This window comes from Vespula vulgaris, chromosome 1, assembly GCF_905475345.1.
Source record: "Vespula vulgaris chromosome 1, iyVesVulg1.1, whole genome shotgun sequence".
Lineage (NCBI taxonomy): Eukaryota > Metazoa > Arthropoda > Insecta > Hymenoptera > Vespidae > Vespula > Vespula vulgaris.
This window is the reverse complement of record NC_066586.1, coordinates 12195981-12215055: the sequence shown is the minus strand read 5'-3', so window position 1 is coordinate 12215055 and position 19075 is coordinate 12195981. Positions and strand designations below refer to the sequence as shown.

The following is a 19075-nucleotide window of genomic DNA, read 5'->3' as shown; positions in this document are numbered from 1 at the left end:
GGTAAATCGAACACATCACGACGACTAATTCATTCGTAGAAATTCATTTTCTCGGAGTGTAATCTTATCGGTCATTCCAAGGACACACCCTTTCTCTGTTAATTAGCCCATTACTTGAACTTTTCTAGTGTCCCACGAATCGTTAAACTTCTGAGTCACGAGACAATTACCTTCACACCTTTATGAATGAGAAGGAACGGTTTCGTAATTATTACTGCGAACACAAAGGCATACCACTGCTGATTGTTGCGTGCGATCTAAGAGTTAAAAGAAATCAAATTATTGAGACCAGAGATCGCTTAACGTAGTTCGAGTGATAGAAAAAAATTTAACGCGTTAGTATTCGTAGAGATTAATGGTTAAGTTATTACTTTTTATCTTTTTATTTATATGACTGTGTGCGTATATGTGTTCGATCTTTTCATTTCGTTTTTACTATTATCAAATTTAATTCGTTTTCAATATTTGTTTTTCATTTCTGAATATCCTTCATACCCCTCGATGAGAATTTCAAAGTTTTATATGAGTCCAGTATTGATCATATCATCGCAAAAATCATTGTCTAAAGTATCTATAACAAAAAATAATAAATAAATAAATAAATAAAATAAAATAAACAATCATTCGTATGCGTATTGATCGAATATACAGATACATGAGAAGACATTTCAATTAATCAAAAATAATATCCTTCGAACAAATTGAAAATTCGTAACACTATTGAAACGTACGAAGACGTAACAAATATGTTCTAACGGAGTAGAACATGACGATCTAGATAGCAGGAAAATCGGGTGCACGTTTAGTGCTTGTCGCATCGCCGAAATAACAAGTCTGACTTCGCAGAGTATGGTTATTACAAGGAATAGGTATACTAGTGTTCACGTCGCGGTAATAGTAATACACCTACGTTATGTTTCTGTCAGGTATTACGTGCCCTATAGTCTGTTACAACCATCTCGAACATCACCGGCACCTGCAACAATCAGCAATAATTCCCCTCGTATTCTCTTGGAGATCCTTTAATTCTTAACGTTAGACAAAGTGACGTTTACACGAATGGAAATTCTAACTACAACCGAGTCGAATAACTATGCGGACCGAGTCAAACGCGTATTTTCATTTAGCATGAAAATGATTATTATCCTTGGACTATATAATATCATTTACGATTACCACGAAACCGTTTCCAGTTGTAAAGCTAGCTATATCATAGGGCTAATATGCATATACGATAGATATATTTATGAAAACACCTTTAAAACTATCCCGTCCATGTATGCGCGATCGTACCGATGTAAATACTACGAATATTCCCGTGTTTTGTGGATAAGTGGATCGTATAGGATGCGTATATGATTGCAAATGGATAAATATAAACGAGCATGTGAACAACGTGCACAGCATAGAGAATAACTAGTCCACAAAACGAGAACGTCTGGGTTTATGTGTGGGTTTATGTGTGGATTAGTAGCGTATGTATTTGAAAAAAAGAAAAGCGTTAGATAGAGATGTGACTAGATGTTATGTATGCGTCATAGAGTTGAAACGGAAGGCTCGATTAATTTGTTCGTACTGGATGGACCGACCGGAATCCCGTTCGGCTTTCGATGCCCATTGTGTCCTTTGAAGTATTTCGCTCGTGTCTAATTAAGAATGATTGTTTTGTAATCGCACACTCCAATTTAATTTGCTTTCAATTCAAGGGAGAAAGAGACACGCGGGAGATTCTATCTCCCATTGCGTCCATCCTTTGTTAAAATTCGATCGATCGGGGTGCTGGTGGTATGGAACATTGATCGTATCAAACGCATTCTTTTTTTTTATCATCTCTCACGACGATCAAACTACAAAGTTGTATATGGACATTGTTTTTTGATTTTTTGTCCGACGCAGTTGATGTTTAAATACGGACGATTGTAAAATCATTGTTTGGTTCATCCGATTATATATAATTATTATGATTAATAATAATTATTAATATATATATTAATAGTAATTATCGTTATTATGTAATTATTATTATTATTATTATTATTATTATTATTATAACAATAATAATTATTATTATTACAACGTTTTCCTCGCAATAGAATGTATAGAAATTCTCGATGATATTTGACCGGATTCTATAGTCGAATACATTCGAAAGTTGTTTCTTCCTTTTGCACGCGCGCGCGTACACATTCAATTCTTTATTCCATACTTTCTGAAACTTCAAGAAACACCATCGATCAAAAGTGTTTCCCACTCGCGAATATTCGCCTCGTCGCATCCTAACTCTTTCTTTCTCTCTTTTCCCTTCGTTTTTTCTGCAAATCATACAAACGCTTATAAACAAGTCTTTCTCATGGTTTCCTCAAAAGTTTTATATCTTGAACTGAATAAGAAGAAGAAAAGAAAAGAAAAGAAAAGAAACGAAAAAGTACGATTGTCGGAAATCCTAATTTTCTCTTTTTCTGAATCCTTCTAAGCATCGAACTCATTCTTTCAAAAATCCTCGATCTTTTAAGATCTTAAGGAGTTTCGAAAAGAAAAAAACTGAATAAATAAAAATAAGAAAAAAAATGGGGAGGAACAAAAAGAGAAAACTTCGTAAGTCCACAAATGGAGACAATCGGGGAGCTTTAAAAAGCTCGTGAAAGAAATATCTTTGGAAAAGAGACAACTTGCTTCATCTCTACAAATGGAGGGACACACATCACATACACATCCATATACACACACTACACATATACACACATCCAGACACACGCACACACACACACACATCTTAAAAAGAGAACGAAAAAACATCAGAAGATAAATAGAAAGGAGAAGACAGGATGATGTGCGTTGCGATTTCAAGCACTCGCAGTATCGAATTCCTGCTCGAGTGCTCGCAGAGCCTATCTCCTGTCTCCCTCTCTCTTTCTCTCTTTCTCTCTGTCTGTCTCTCTTTCTCACTCTCTCTCTATCTCTTGGGAGCCATCCCAAACCGAACGAGACAGAACGAAGGATGCTGCGAATTCCAACGAAAGACGGGAAAGAGAAGATTGGGTGGGAGTTACGTTTCAAAACCACGTCACTCGAGTTTACAACGTGCCGAGTGATGCTCGCTTTCTATATCTCTACTGTGTAACAACCACCGTCAACTATTCGTGTGACGTCTATACATATGTATTTATTTATATATGTATGTATGTACGTATGTATGTACGTATGAACGTATGTATATATGTATGAAGGTATGCATGTATGTATGCATGCATGCATGCATGCATGCATGTATGTATGTATGTATGTATGTATGCATACATGTATGTATGTATGTATGTATGTATGTATGTATGTATGTATGTATGTATGTATGCATGTATGTACGTATGTATGTATGTATGTATCTATGTATATATACGCATATTCCAGAGTCTAGATCGTATAAATACATAGGAGGGGAAACGTCGAAAGGCACCGACTCGGGAACACATTTTCGATCCGATTAAACTTCCGATCGCTCGCATTAATTTCCCGCAAGTTGCTTTTGATCGTTGAAGTTGTTGGTCTCTCTATCCCTTTCTCAGTATTCACATATTACAAATGAAGGTAATAAATTTTAGATAGAATTTCAACGAGTTGGGATACTTTTTCATTTTTTCATATTTTCTTTTTTATATACATATATACATATAACGTTTTTCTTTCGCATTTCTTCGATCCCAAAATGACTTCTTCGTTGAGAACTTTATTAAAATTAATAAGCGAATTTTCTAATCGTTTCAAGATACCCAAACCTAAAGAAACGTTTATATTATCAATTTCTTTGTCCCACTTATTAAATTACAATATTCCTATACGTCATAATTATAATAAATGTATCAACCGAACAACATTTGACAAAAAATCAATTTGCAAAATTTTTAAAAGAAAAAGAAAAAGAAATCCATATAGATAATTATTCGAGTTGACATTATTCTTTCGCTTATTATTAAAATATCAAACGGTTCGTAGTTACTTACAAACACAATAATAAAACAATACGATTTCGTGTGAATAATAGGAATCAGGTCGAAACGGCGGATAAAGACGTATATGCATATACATACATACATACATACATACATACATACATACATACATACATACATATATATATATAAACATGCGAAAAAGCAGACAGACAGAGAGAGAGAGAGAGAGAGAGAGAGAGAGAGAGAGAGAGAGAGAGAGACGAAGAGAGAGAAAATTCCTCTTTTCCAGAGAAATAATAATTCACATACTTAAGAACATCGTTGTGTGAATATCAAGAACGAACTCTGGCACGTCTCATTAAAAGCAACCCTAAACCTCAGACGGAGAGACTAATGATAAAGCATGAAAGGCTGTATCCGTCGAGCAAGCAAGTGTCCGACGGCCTTTTGCCGCTGATTAAGGCTCGTCCCATTCATTACTCGGCCACAACGATCCTAACAAAAGCGAGGACAACTTTGTTTTTCCTCTCGTTTCTTCTTACTTTTTTTCTTCTTCTTTCTCTTTTTCTCTCATTTTTTCTCTTAATAAGTAAGTACTTACATATACATATATATATATATTTTTTTCTCAACGTTTCGTGAAAATGTTTAAAACGCGACTACATCGAGAGTTACTTCAATTTTTTAATGAATCCTACGCTTTATTATATGAGTCATTCGAACGACTCATCCTGTATTTACGTTCATAAGCTCCTCGAATTTTTTCCAACTTCCTCTCTTTTCGAGCTTATCTTTACCTCTTGTAGAGAAAAAAAAGGAAGGAGCTAAAAAACGCGTGCCACGTCACTAATTAAAATAACGCTTCCTTCGTTTAACTTGGAAAATATCACGATAGTGATTATCGCGAGTAGACAAATTTATCGACGAGAACGTCGAGATTTACATTCGTTTCCGTTGAACGACCAATAAAACGACTGTTGCTTCATTATATTGAAAATGCACGAGAAGATCGATAAAACTCTAGATTGGTACGAAACAAAACGATAAATTCAAAACCCCTTTATTTCATAAATCGTTCGAACGCACTGTAAAACTGCAACGATCCAGTTAAAGAATTTTATATCGATAGCTCTCAAAATTAATCAACGTACATGTATTCAATTTGCAGAATATTTTTTTCTTTTTTGTATTTGGTAATAATTCATAGAAAATCTAATAAATATTTTTCTACTTCTTTTCCTTGTTTTTCTCTTTTTTGTGTCCTGAAAATTTATTTTCATTATTTAAACAATAAGAGAGAGAGAGAGAGAGAGAGAGAGAGAGAGAGAGAGAAAAGGGACGAAAAAAAAAAAGATTTTAAAAAATCCCTTAAGTTCAGCCAGGTGTTGCCGTGCGAGTGTAATGAAAAGCGTCCTCTCCTCTGTCAGCGAACTGCGCTTAATTTTCGTTTTAAATGCAAAATAAGAGATGTTACCAGCGAGAGAATGAACGACACGGACACGCCATTTGAAGAGAGCGGAGAGACGGAGGAGAGGAAAGAAGACCGATAGTGTAGTGGAAAACTGAATAGAGTACTAGACGATAGTACTTCGTCTTCGTTGTAGGTATAGCAAGTATCCGTCTTTTCTCGCAACAAGCTATCCCTGGCCAATATTCTTTCGAGGGGGAGCGAGCTTTGAGGATTTCAAAATTCGCGCGAACTCTTAGGATAAAAGCATCTCTCTAGTATTCTCTCTCGAAATTAGAACTCCTTTTTACTCGGTACCAAATGAAAAATTAAAAGGAAAGCTCACGTATAGAGAGATCAAATATTTTTAAGAATTGAGAAGCTCGTTTTTATGACTTCATCACTTTTAGCTGAAACGTGTGCGACTTCAACGACAGGTATGAACATAATATGAACTACAAGTGCCACTAGGAAACACTGTTTTCACTATACTCCTATCGTTTTGATATATATATATATATATATATATATATATATATATATATACACACTTGTGTAGTTTATACCTCTATCACACGTACATAACAATCGGATTCGTATACGTTAGAGTAAATAGTTTAGTAGGCTATGAACTCACACTTTTCAGTATCTCATATTTATACGATATATCACAGTGTTCCGTGTTAGATACGACATCGGTACGCATTCGTTTCGCGACAAATAGAGAATAAATACAATTGACACATATAACTAGTACATAAATTTCCGACAGAAAGCAAGATTTTATTAAACGTTTTGTCAAAAGTAATTATATATTATATTATTTTAATACGAATGAAATCTATCGATCGGTTGTCATGTGTCGAATTTATCAAGGACATTTTTGGAGAATTGAAAAAAACCATTTGAGATGAGACATTTTTTTTCTTTTATTATTATAAATTATGTTCATCATATATGTGCATGATGTATATGTCATATATGTTCTGACGCATAAGAATGTATACGAAATATGAACACGAAATGTGAATATTAATGATTATTCCAATTAAATCATTTTTATGATCGATTATGAATTAATAAAGTCAGAATAATTAAAAGAATACTTGTTAACAATACCAAGTATCGTATTAAACGATATCGTAGTAACATTGAAAAACTCTGTAATATATCCGAACAAAGTTTCTATATATTTTAGAGAACAATTACGTTACGAATGTTAATTATAAACGTAACTTCCTGGCAACAGGTGTTATATATCAATAAATTACTAACTGTTGGAAATCAAAGTGACGGATGTTAGATCGTAGAAATAATGAATGGACATGGATATCTATACATGTACGTCATAATTATGACGAAGCTTAGTGAACGATTAGAAGGTGGTAGCAATGGTAGTAATAGTAGTTGTATGGTAATTAGATAGCAATTATACGATCGGTATAATTTCGATTGTTAGCCGTTAGTCGAGTAGAGTCGAATCGAGTCGAGTCGAATCGAGTCGAGTCGAGTCGGGGAACTCTTAGTCGCGAATAATGCGTGCTCGTGCTTAATAGACAACGGTGTCAATTAGCGATACCGAGTGAGTATTCGTCCGCGTTTCGGTTGTGAGAGATTACAAAACTTTTAATGGACTGCGCTTTTAGCGCTCATCGTTGTCGGAAATATACAGCGAAATAGTCGGTTAGAGTGCTTTTACGGAAGTGCCATTCGTTTCGTATACATTCACCCACGGTAATAAAATATTTTTTTCGTTCTGTATCGAGCCAAAAGAAAAAATACGAGAAAGCATTTTTCCTTCTTTCAAATCGTTTTTTAGTCTACATTTATCTCTTTTAACTATTCTTTTTTCTTTTTCATTTTTAAAAGATTTCGTACGTACACAAATACACGTACGTATGCATGAATATTAATTGAAAATTGAGAATTAACATTGACGAGTTTACTTTGTAAGATACAATGTGTAATAATCGTAACAGTCGATTCTTTCATATGTTCGTGCGAAAGAGAAAGAGAAAAGAAAGGAAACAAACAGAAAATTTTGAAAGCGAGATTGAAACTGCATTAGTTCAATGAAGTTAAATATCTGTAATAAATAAACGTGACAGTGAATCATTTTTTTATACGTTTGTTCTGAGAGACATTAAAAAGTTATTTTAGAAACAAAATTGATACTACATTAATCCAATTAAATTGAATATATATATATAATTATAACAAATTTAATTCTTCCATAGTTTTTTTCTAAAAATTAGAGAGAGAGAGAGAGAGAGAGAGAGAGAGAGAGAGAGAGAGAGAGAGAAGAAAATCAAGGAAATATAAAAAGACAACATCCAAATTATATATAAACTAGTTAAATTAGATATATCTATAACAAATATGACAGTAATGACGATAATGTTAGTTCTTTAAAAAAAAAGAAAGAAGAAAAAAAAGGAAAAAAAAAGGAACATAATTATGGAGGGCATCCTATAAGCATACATTTCACAAACACGTTAATTAAAATGTCCTCGGAATATTTGTCGGAGAGTTATCCCTGTAAAATTATAAGAGAAACGCTTAACCTCCATGCGTTGCCTTTCATCTCTCCTCTTTTACGCCCTTTCACCTTCGTCAGACGAGTTTTCTCCCTTTGTAGATTTGTCGTCGTCGTCGTCATCGTCGTCGTCCTCGTCGTCGTCGCACGTTTTTACGCATGAAAAACCATCCAGGGTGACTTAGGACCATATTAAATTTTGCAACGTGAAAACTAAACTAAAGAAAAAAGAAACAGAAAGAAAAGAAAAAGAGAGAAAAAAAGAAAAAAGGCAAAATGAGATATAAAAAAAATTGCAAAGAAAGTAAAAGAAAATTAATTGGCGGGCTTGATTGTTCCTAATGGCCATATCCGATCTCGTCTTCACGGCAAAAGACTAAAATTTGTAAGACGTTAAAACGCATTTAAATTCTCTACGAAATAGCAATTCAATCGTTTATTCTCGTCGCGTGCGTTACACGTGCCCCGAATCATCCCTTTCACCCTTCATCGGCTTCCTACTCGCGCGAAAGGGTGCTCGTAAATTTGGTGGATAGTTAAAATCAAATAAGAACAAGGACGTATGTAGTACGTCGCCTGATCGACGCGAACTCTTCAGGCATATTGATTTTCTACAAGGATTACGCACGGAATTTAATCTTCGAAAATGTATAATAGGAGGTGTAACTCTTTGTTTTCGAACATCCTTTACTTGTTAATTAAACTAATCTGAACATTAAATCATTCGGTCAAATTTTAGTATAATTTATTTAGATAAGAAGTAATAAAATTTTCGATATTATTTATCGATCAAAACCAATAAATCGTCTAATCGTGCATTACTTTATACAATATAAACGATTAATTATGTTTTAAAGATAAAAAACGCACCAATCTAAAAATGTCTTTTGTATTTAAAATCATTCTATAATTATGAATATTACAAATAAATTAATTTTTTTAATTCATTCAATAAAATAAGCTCTACCACTTACAGTGTGATGTAAGTGATTACAAGTGATGTTTATAATTATTATATACGTATATATCTTTCACGTGTAATGTATTCGTTAGTACTAATATTTTAATATTCACGTCGAACACGTTATTAAATAATGATATAACATTCGCTCTGTTTCGAAAGATCATATAGGAGACACGCGTTAAAATGTCAATAAATGTTATTGAGTATCAAGAGCAAAACAAATTTTCATTCTTTGAAAAAGTCCAATTTCAAAGTAGAAATCTTTTTCTCTGAATTAAAGTATCGCAAATATATATTTTCCGACTAAGAAAATTATCACGTACGCGTAAAAGGCACGAGTATTAATTATACCATTATCGAGTAGATATTAAACCATCATCGTAAAAGCGAAATAAAGTTTCAGATAAAAGTAATCAAGTTTGTCCGCTGCTTTTACGTTTCTAGTGTACTCAACAAAATTTCTTCGTCTCTTTAATTGATTTGATTCTTAGCATCGATGTCGTCCATTTCTAATTTATGAAAAATTTTATGTCTATCAAAATAAATAATTCATACGATTAGTATTAAAAACCTACGAAATTAAAAAGATTAGAAAAGAATTGATATAATACGATACGAAGAAAAAAAATTTACTTTTTTCTCGTTTCATTTTAAAAGCATGATAATATCAATTATATTTGTAAAGGAATAACGATTAGCAAGAAAAAGAAGATAAACTTCGTGAAAACTCTATGAATGATAGCAATGTATCTTAATGTTTCCGAGAGTACACTTTTCGCAATAGGAAAATATCGTATCGTAATTGACAACTCCGTCTAGACAAGAATATTAGGAAATATCGCCGTAACATAGAATTCCTATAATTTCATCAGCAACACAAAGCAGCTTTGCATGATAATGGACCATCGTTCGCGGTAAGAGTTAAACTAGAAATTAAATCAAGGGAAGAAGATAAGGTGAGAGAGAGAGAGAGAGAGAGAGAGAGAGAAAGAGAGAGAGAGAGAGAGAGAGAAAGAGAGAGAGAGAGAGAAAGAGACCTAACCCAAGTCCCTTAAGCAATTTATTCCCGTATACTTATTAATACTCGCTTAAGTCCGTGGATTATTCAATGCTCGCTCGTAATGAACAGTGCAAACTAAGTAACGCCTTTCACCCTCACCCTCCCCCTTCTCTACCATCATCCCCCTCTCTCTAATGAGATTCACTTTAAGAGGCTCGAGATTTCTAGTCGGTTAGATTTTAACGGTACCACGAAAATTCCGGAGGGTTGGTGCCAAAATGATAGAGATAAAGATATGTCTGAGAAAGAGAAAGAAAAAGAGAGACAGAGAGAGAGAGAGAGAGAGAGAGAGAGAGAGAGAGAAAGTTGAGAAGAACTAAGATCGGCACGTGCGAGACACGTGGAGCCATTTTAAAGCCAAAGAAGAACAAACTCGAATAAAACGATACGGTGAAGAAGCTTCCGCAGAAAATAAAAGAATAAAATGCGAACTATTTCGACCACTCGATCCACCTCCTATTTAAACAAAGGTGACTCCAAAGTTTCTTACTTTCTTCGTCTTTATCTTTTTCGTTTCTTCTCACAAAATGTTCTAACGAAAACTTTTCTAAACGACATGAAGTTCGAACTTCACTTCTAGGATGTTACATTTTTTTGTAAAAAAAAAAAAAGAAGTTCAAGATCTTTATAAATTTCAGAAACATTTCGGGCCATAAATCGATTTAAGGATTCATACGACGTTAATAATTCTTTTTGAAACGAAGAAGAAAAATCCGTAGAAAATCTCGATATGAAACTAATCGATATTAGAATATTAATTTTATTTGTTAATTAGAATGACAAAACGGAATCGCGATCGTGATAATATTGCGTGAAATATAATAGCTCGCTTCCAATATTCTGTCTTTCTTTGTGTTCTTAAAAACTAAATTAGAAAACTGCAAATCTATTCTAAAAAATGTAAAAAAAATATTTTTTTTTTCTTAAAAGCATCAACGATCTACGACACTTATCGTTAAAAATATAACGATAGATAAACGATATATCGTCGAAGTGTCACCTTTAAAATACATATGCATGGACAGGGATCCTTAACGCATAGTCGAAGGACGTAATCGATTTTCCGACGTTGCGACAGCGATTAAATAAGGTCGAATGGAGGAGGCTCGTGGTAAAAGGTGGGCGAAAGCGAATAAACCTAGCTTGAGTGAACATGCACAAGTGGAATGAGGTAAAAAAAACGAAGAAAAGAAAAAAAAGAAATAGAAAGAGAGAGAAAAAAAACTTTATAGCTTGATCGGAGCATGTGTGAGTCTATCTCTTTCAAGGTTACCCTGATAATCTAATACGAAGCTGGTTGCACGCGAGAAGATACAACGGCCCATCTCTATCTCTGTCTATCTCTATCTCTCTTTCTCTCACTTACTCTCTATACATCGAGCTAGTGGTAACTCTCGTGCACGTAACCGGTAGTCAATTACATACACACATACACAGAGAACGGGTTAACGACCCATGTCCTGTCATAATCGTAAACATTCGTTTTTTTTCTCATTCTATGAATCTCGAAAGTTTACGTTACATTTCTCTATTTGATTAAGTATTAGAATAGACTTACTTGCTCTCGACCTTTATTTTTCTCCGATCTATTATATGATAAAATTATTATAGATCATGATGATTTGTTAATATTTGTCTGATCGATTGATTATTTTTTATTTTCATTATAAATTAGTTGCGATCGTTTTAAGATTGGTTTTTAGTTATCATCAATCAATCAATCCATCAATCAATCAATCAATCAATCCATCCATCAATCAATTAATTAATTACATAATTAATTAATAAAAATTAAAAATAAATAATATCAATTTATATTCGAAATTAAATTTCATTTGGTATCTTTTGAGGGTGTTGATAATTTTATAATATTTTCAATTTCGTATAAATTGATAATACATCGAAAATACATCGAAATTTTTCTTTTTTTCTTTCGTTAAGACATTTTTTTAATTTATTATATCTTACATTTATAGTTACAGAGAAATTTGTCTATAGGTATATAATTCTATTTAATACGTAATACAATAAATAAAAGATTTTTTAAATATACTTCTACAAAAATCAGTTTATGTTCAAATAAATCAAATAAAAAAGTTAACAGTACTGGATGAAAGAAGAAATCAAAGCAAATATTATATATCGCTTTTATGACCATCAGAGTTTTATATATTTTGTAGAAGAACATTGAGGTAAGACTGTAACATATAAAATAGATTTATTTGTTGTTTATTCTTTCGAAGAAGTTGTTTTCAAGGAAGGTAAACGAACGCAAGGTTTATACCAACGAGTACGTTTATTATACAAAGATAGGAAAAGTACGTAGATTGTAACCGTAGATCGAACTACTCAGAGAAAATGGAACGATTCCTGAATTTATAGAAAGTACATTTCTTCTCGATGGTGGGAGGGGGTAGGACGAAAGGGATTTACGAAAAAATAGTGACATTATTTTGGTGAAATTTATAAACGTAAATAACGGTATGCATTCGATTCGACGTAAATTACCAAGTAGTGTTGAATTCTTTTGAACTTGTAGTATATTCCACGTCGGGAAAATATAGGATATCTGTAAAAATAAAAAAAAAGGAAAAAGAAATAAAAATAAAAAAAAAAAAAGAAAGAAAAAATATTTGGAAAATATTTCGAACAGTACTGGATTGCTGGCGACCACGCAACATTGTGTATTGTCACTTTTTCCCGTACCAACAAGACCATATTTTTGAGGACACACAACACATACATTTACAACGTAAAAGCATACATGCCAGATCGAATTAGCTCACTCGAAAAAAAAAGAGGAGAAGAAAAAGAAGAGAGAAAAAAAGAAAAAGAAAAGAAGAAGATAAAAAAGCAACGAGACTTTCGTTTAAAGGAAATAAAATAACATAGAAATGTAGACTACGTTAAGTAAGTACATTAAAGTTTGCTCTCTCTGTTAGCAAACTACGTTAAGATGCTCGAAGGAAGCACGATCGAAGCCGAGCACGTTAACTCGGTCAACGTCCGCGTTTATCGGCGAGGCTTGTGAGAAAGCAAGATGACGACGAATCGAACCTAACACCAGTTTAAGTGACGACTCGCTTCTTTCCTATAATGCGAGCGACACCGTCGAAGACTGGCAAAGTACTTACTAACCCTCAAAGTGCTCTCCTCTCGAATCCCACGAGAGATTCTCAAGTAGCACTTCGTGACACCGTAACTCTACTCGATCGACGCTTACGCGATTAGAGATCGTATTGAGTTTGTCCTTTTTTTACGCTGTCCACGAATGATACACGTTGAACAAGAAAAAAAAAACAATGATAAAAAAAAATTAAAAAAAAAAGAACAAAAGAGAAAGAGAGAGAGATAGAGAGAGAGAGAGAGAAAGGAAATAACGACTGATCGAAACTTCTGCAAAGAAAGAATTATGATCGACGATAAACCGTCAACGTTATTTTGTTTGCAAGAAGATGACGTTTAAACGTATAATGCAGAAAGCGAGAAAGTTTCGTCTCCGACATAAAGAGGAATACGAAACGTAACATAAATATCGAAAAAGTCGACGAGAGAAAGAAAATAAGAAAGGAAGAGAGAGAAAAAAAGTACGAAGAAGCGACTAAACAAACTCGTATCTCTTGCTCCAGTTCTTCTAATACGCGAACAGAGAAGAGATGCTTGTTTTCGAAGACAATGAGGACCAAGCTACTACTATCCGTAGGGACTATTGAACAAAGTTCCCCGTTGTTCGCTAAAGATACGTTGGTTACACTCGCTTTGTCAGAAAGTGAGAACCTTTTTCTTTCTCTTTCCCTTTTTTTTGCTTTTTCTTTTTCTTTTTTTATGGACGTCAAAATCCAGCTTTTGAACTAACTCACCAAAGCTCCTCGAAACTCGACGATTCACGTTTTAACCCTTTGCCATTTTCTACATCTAATCGGATTATGACATTTTATTTCATACCCACGTCTCATGTCTTTTATATTATTTAAAAAATTATGAAATTATAAAACAGACATGCATACGATATATCATACGTATATATACATATCGTATATCCGTAAGGCACACAACGAAACTTCATTTGAAATGAAAAAATAAACTATTTAATATCCTTGAAATATTAATAATTGTAAAACAGGCATGGCATACGTACGTTAGAACGAGATAATGATAAGTTAAATATAAAAAGGAAACAAAGATTAAGTACTATTTGAAAAACATGATTAATTTTACGTGAGAAATAATTAAAAAGTTTGTCGATAAAACAGAGTATGTACATATATGTGCTCCGCACGTAGTGTCGTGAGAAATTTAAATTCTCATAATATTCTTCAATTTTTTCTTTTGATCTCATGCGTTTCTTGCAGGTAAGTTGGTTGGTCGATCGGTTTACCTGTTTCCGTTACTTAACCTAAGTGACATAATACATTATGGTAAGTGAGTTAACGCAAACTCGTTTCTTTGAAGATACGTGTTCCAGGAGAATTCCAGAAGTAATTCAACCACCATCACCGCCAACACGAATGCCCGAAAGTCGGCCTTCTGTGATTAACGTACACACACACTTCTCTCTCTCTCTCTCTCTCTCTCTCTCTCTCTCTCTCTCTCTCTCTTTCTGCTACCAATTCCGACGACGACTTTAGACTTCTATCCGGTGACTCCTTTAGTGCACTGACCTCAGTAATCTTCCTCGTTTCAAACAGGTTAAAGGCCATGGGACTTTCGTACAGTTGAAATCTTTTCATCAAGACGACATTGTTTAACTTTATCCTTTACACGCGTGTTTTATCGTTCGAAACAAAACTCGAATTCTAAGATCTTTTTTCTTTTTTTTTTCGTATTTACCGAAACGTTCACGACCTCTGTAAAATTGTCTATCATTAAAGTATATTAAAATCGTTGGTTAGATTCTTTTGCTCTATAATTTTTACATCGTAATGTGAAGGTAATTTTCGAAGGACATTTTAGATATCATGAATAAACAACATTGAATCGTATGTAAATTTTAGATAATATATACGTATAATAGAGGGTACTTTGGGACATTATTTGTTTATGTGTAGTAAATGGAACACGATGGAACACGTGGTCGAAGACACTCGCCTTAGCGTTGTTTACATTTTTTGCGTCTGGATTGCTTCTGAATTGCGTTTAAATTGCGTCCTAATCTTCATCCAAAATTGAAAAATTTATCAATTTTTAATTCTTTCCACGAAACTCTTTCCACAAATGAGGCGCCAAAGTTATACGAATCGTGCCAAATCGTTTAATAAGCGTTACAAGCATACAAACAATTTTTCTATACATTTTATCGCTATGATATATAATATCGCTATAACTTCGAATGTAATATATCATTAAATAATTATTACAAATATAATCTTGATAACGAAGAAATAAATCGCTTGTATAAATAGGAAAGATTAAAATCATAATTAATATATTTTTGAATAATAAATCTAGAACGTTGATACGATTAAATCAAATGAAACTTGTAACTTTTTTTCCATCCAACTTGAAAGTATAACGCTCGTCGGTTAATCTTAAGGGAAAAGATAAGGCAAACTATTCTTCTAGTTCTTTCGACGAGTAATTCTTATCTGACGAAGACTATACCATTTAACACGAGAAAAAGAGAAGATAGAAGCGAGACAGACAGAGACAGAGAGAGTAAAAGCATGTTCATTCGAAGAAGACGTTTTCGATCCTCCAAACGTCGATGTGACGCCGGCGGCGACGTCACTCCGCTCGACCCACCGCAACACGAACGAAAATAGAAACTCGTAATCGCGCCATAAAACTAAACTCCCAGGTTTCCGAGTTACACGCGCACTTCGAAAACCTTACAAGAAAGATCGAACCCGTTCCTGTTCTTATCACGTGCACGATAAAAAGAAATAATAAAGAAGAAGAAGAAGAAGAAGAACCAACAGAAACGTAAAAGATAAAAAAAATAATAACAAGAAATATAGAAAATAAAAAATCTTTAAATACAAGTCGAGAAAGATAATAAAACGGTCACGAATAAACAAAATAAGCGATTACAAAGGAATAAATAAAAAGACTTACCAAAGAAACTGGAAAAGAAGTTTTCGAATTGCAGACTTGCGAGACGTCAAACTTCACTCTTCGCTTCTCGAAAACGTGTCCTCTCTTTCTCTCTCTCTCTCTATCTCTCTCACTCGTATTATAAATTTTATATATACATATATAGTCTGTCGGTAATTAATTTAAATAAAAATCACTCGATCGAATAATTAATTAATGAATGGAGAGACATTCGGCTCGTGTGAACGATCTCTTTCAATAATTTTATTTACGATCTATTTTACTTTACTTACGTTACTTAAGAAGAACAAAGAAGCACGCCGCACGAGCTCCGGCAGTCGACTGAGCGCGAAACCAAGAACGGATGCTGCGACGAGCGCGTTCGGTTATCAACTGTTCTGCGAGCACGTAGCGCAACCCCCACCACGCCGCCTACCAAACGACTCTCTGATTGGTTCGCCGTTTCCCGCTCGCTTCGCACACTCACGCTCCCACTCTTCTTTCTTTATTTTCTTTCCTTTTCTTTTCTTTTCTCTTTTCTTTTCTTTTCTTTTCTCTCTTTCTTTTTCCTTCTCCTTCTCCCTCTCTTTCTCTCCCCTTTTTCTTTTTCTATTTCTGTTTCTCTTTCTCTTTCTTCGTCGTTCTACTTCTCAGCGACACTCGTGTATCTCTCTTCTTTTTGTACCCTTCTACCCTCTTTTTTTTATTTTCTTTCCTTCTCTTCTTGTTCCTTTTCTTACCCAGGAATTCTGTATTTCGGTAATATATATACTTTTATGTGGACGGATACAGTTTCGAGTGATATACAGAGAGTATTTTAAATGTCTGTAAATTTACGTGATATATAAATATATATATATATATATATATATATATATATATATATATATATATTTGTGAAGTGATTTCTCACGTCATGTCGTTTTAACATTGAAAATATTAATCTGTTTTTACAATATTTGGTACGTTGAAAAGAAAAACACTTAATTCGTTATTATTATCTTTTCTTTTTATCAATTTTACGATAATAAATAAAGAAAAAAATAAAAATAATTAATTCATGAAAAGAGAGTCTTTTTCATAATTGATTTCGAAGATTATGAAAGAAGAAATCTAAAATTTGTGATTTTTACGGTTTTTATTGTTTTATGAGTTATGATGTAAAATTGATCGTTGTTTTCTTTATTTTCAAAAGAAACGACACTATGCGTGATGTCATCGTATTTTGTAAGTGTAAAATACTCTGATTTTAGTGAAGCTAAAACTTAATGGATTTCTCGTAAATACTTTTTAAATGTGTACGATAAAAGCGAGCCACTTCTAAGAATTCTAAGAACACGGCTATTTTTAGTGGTAATAGAAAAGAACACACATACTGGTTGTTGGTTTATATGCATGCGTACGTGTGTGTGGGTTCTTAACTTTTTACGTTAAGTTTTGAAAGAGAAATCAATTAAAACTTTGAAAAACCCTATATATATATATATATATATATATATATATATATATATATATATACGTCTGTAAATGCTGGATGAAGATAAAAAAGTCTTCGAAGAGATTTTGTATTTTTGAACGACATATAAATTAGTAACGACATAAAAATTGAAAAAAAAAGAGATGAAAAAAACTCGAAAATATCTCCATTCTCAAAAGTTTTCATAACGTTTTTTCTTTTCGTTTCATTACATTTTATTTTCGTAATGAGAAAGAAGTAACTAGTTCTTGAAAACGAATTTGAGCAATACGATAAAGTTAATCCTCAAAGCTTTCAAATGTATCGCGTTTAAAGGGCACTTTCTGTGTCCACTCACCTCGAATATCTACTAGACTAAAAAAAAAAGAACAAAAAAAAAACAAAAAAGGAAAAAAAAGAAAAAAAGTCGTGGAAATGCAATCTGTCTATTTTATTCACCGCTACCTCACCCCTTGTACGCCCCATTTGCACTATAACCGTTGTACTTTCCTGAATTCGTGGCGAAGTGTTAATTGTGCATTTAGGAACAGCTTTTAGTCCTGTGAGAAACTTCTGTCGAGCGGTTGGTAGGAAGAAACTCATCGAGTTCTCTCAGTTATTCGTAAACTTTGTACACGACACGTTTTCGGGACAGGGGGAGGAAGATTGCTTCCATCTACATCGAGTATTACCTACTTGAAAAACAAACAATGTTATCTTTATGCAAAGTATATTTCATCGAAAAGAAAAAACAAAGAAGAAGAAAATGAAAAAGAAAAAGGAAACATCCTACGAGCAAACAACAAAATCAATCGAATAAGAAAACCGAATATCTATTTCGAAATAATTTCTATAAAATATATTCAAATAAGTAAGTTATTAAGTACTTACTCGCGTAAGTAAATATAACGATTCGATCGAACGATACAAATGTCGAAGAAAATAAAAACAAAACAAACATTATTACAGCTCGATAATATATTATCGTATGTTTAGAAAAATGTCGAAGTGTAACAAACAAAAAACAAACAAAAAAATAAATAAATACGGTACGACGATAATCTCGTTGCATCGAATCACTATGGCAACATGTATCACCGTTTTATCTCTTTTCCTCTCATTTATTCTCATTCCATCTTACTTGTCCTCATTTCTACGTATGCGATCACGTTTTCCATCTCGCTTCCATGAATTCCCCTCTTACCCTCTTACTCACTCTCTCTTTCTCTCTCTTTCAGCTTCCTGTTTCTCTTACTTATTTGTACGCATCACGTCGCACTCTTCTGGATTCATTCGTTCCGTTATTAGCCCTTGTTTGCTGCCACGCTTTGCACTTGCCCTCGGCCAAATCAATCTGAACGCAATGAAATAGTGGGACGGGTTACCGTATGGCAAGCTACGCCATTACGCCCATTCCTTTGTCCTTTTTCATTTGATTATATTATCTAAGACCCAGTTTGCGGTAGTCATTGCGCCTATTTATCATATATCGCATTTTCTGCGAGCATTAGTATATCGTTTAATGGTCATAATGTAACACAATCGTAATTGAGAACGATGAATTTGCTTAAAAGCAACTATTAATGACATACATATACGATTTTTATATAAGATATAAAAATGAAATAT

General features: G+C 33.4%; 1 protein-coding gene across 4 annotated transcripts in view; it reads right to left on the bottom strand.

Annotated features, from left to right (window-relative positions):
* Positions 1-19075, bottom strand: part of LOC127061369 (prolyl 4-hydroxylase subunit alpha-2) — a 286159-nt gene that overhangs the window by 146319 nt on the left and 120765 nt on the right. The window contains exon 1 of one of the 4 annotated variants that reach the window (XM_050988178.1): positions 16284-16543. The exons of 1 other annotated variant lie outside the window; for it this stretch is intronic. The gene's annotated coding sequence lies outside the window, so the exon portion shown is untranslated. Of the gene's footprint in view, positions 1-910; positions 943-16011; positions 16544-19075 lie in introns of those variants that run through there. 2 more of the 4 variants (XM_050988160.1, XM_050988199.1) reach the window with 2 other exon arrangements.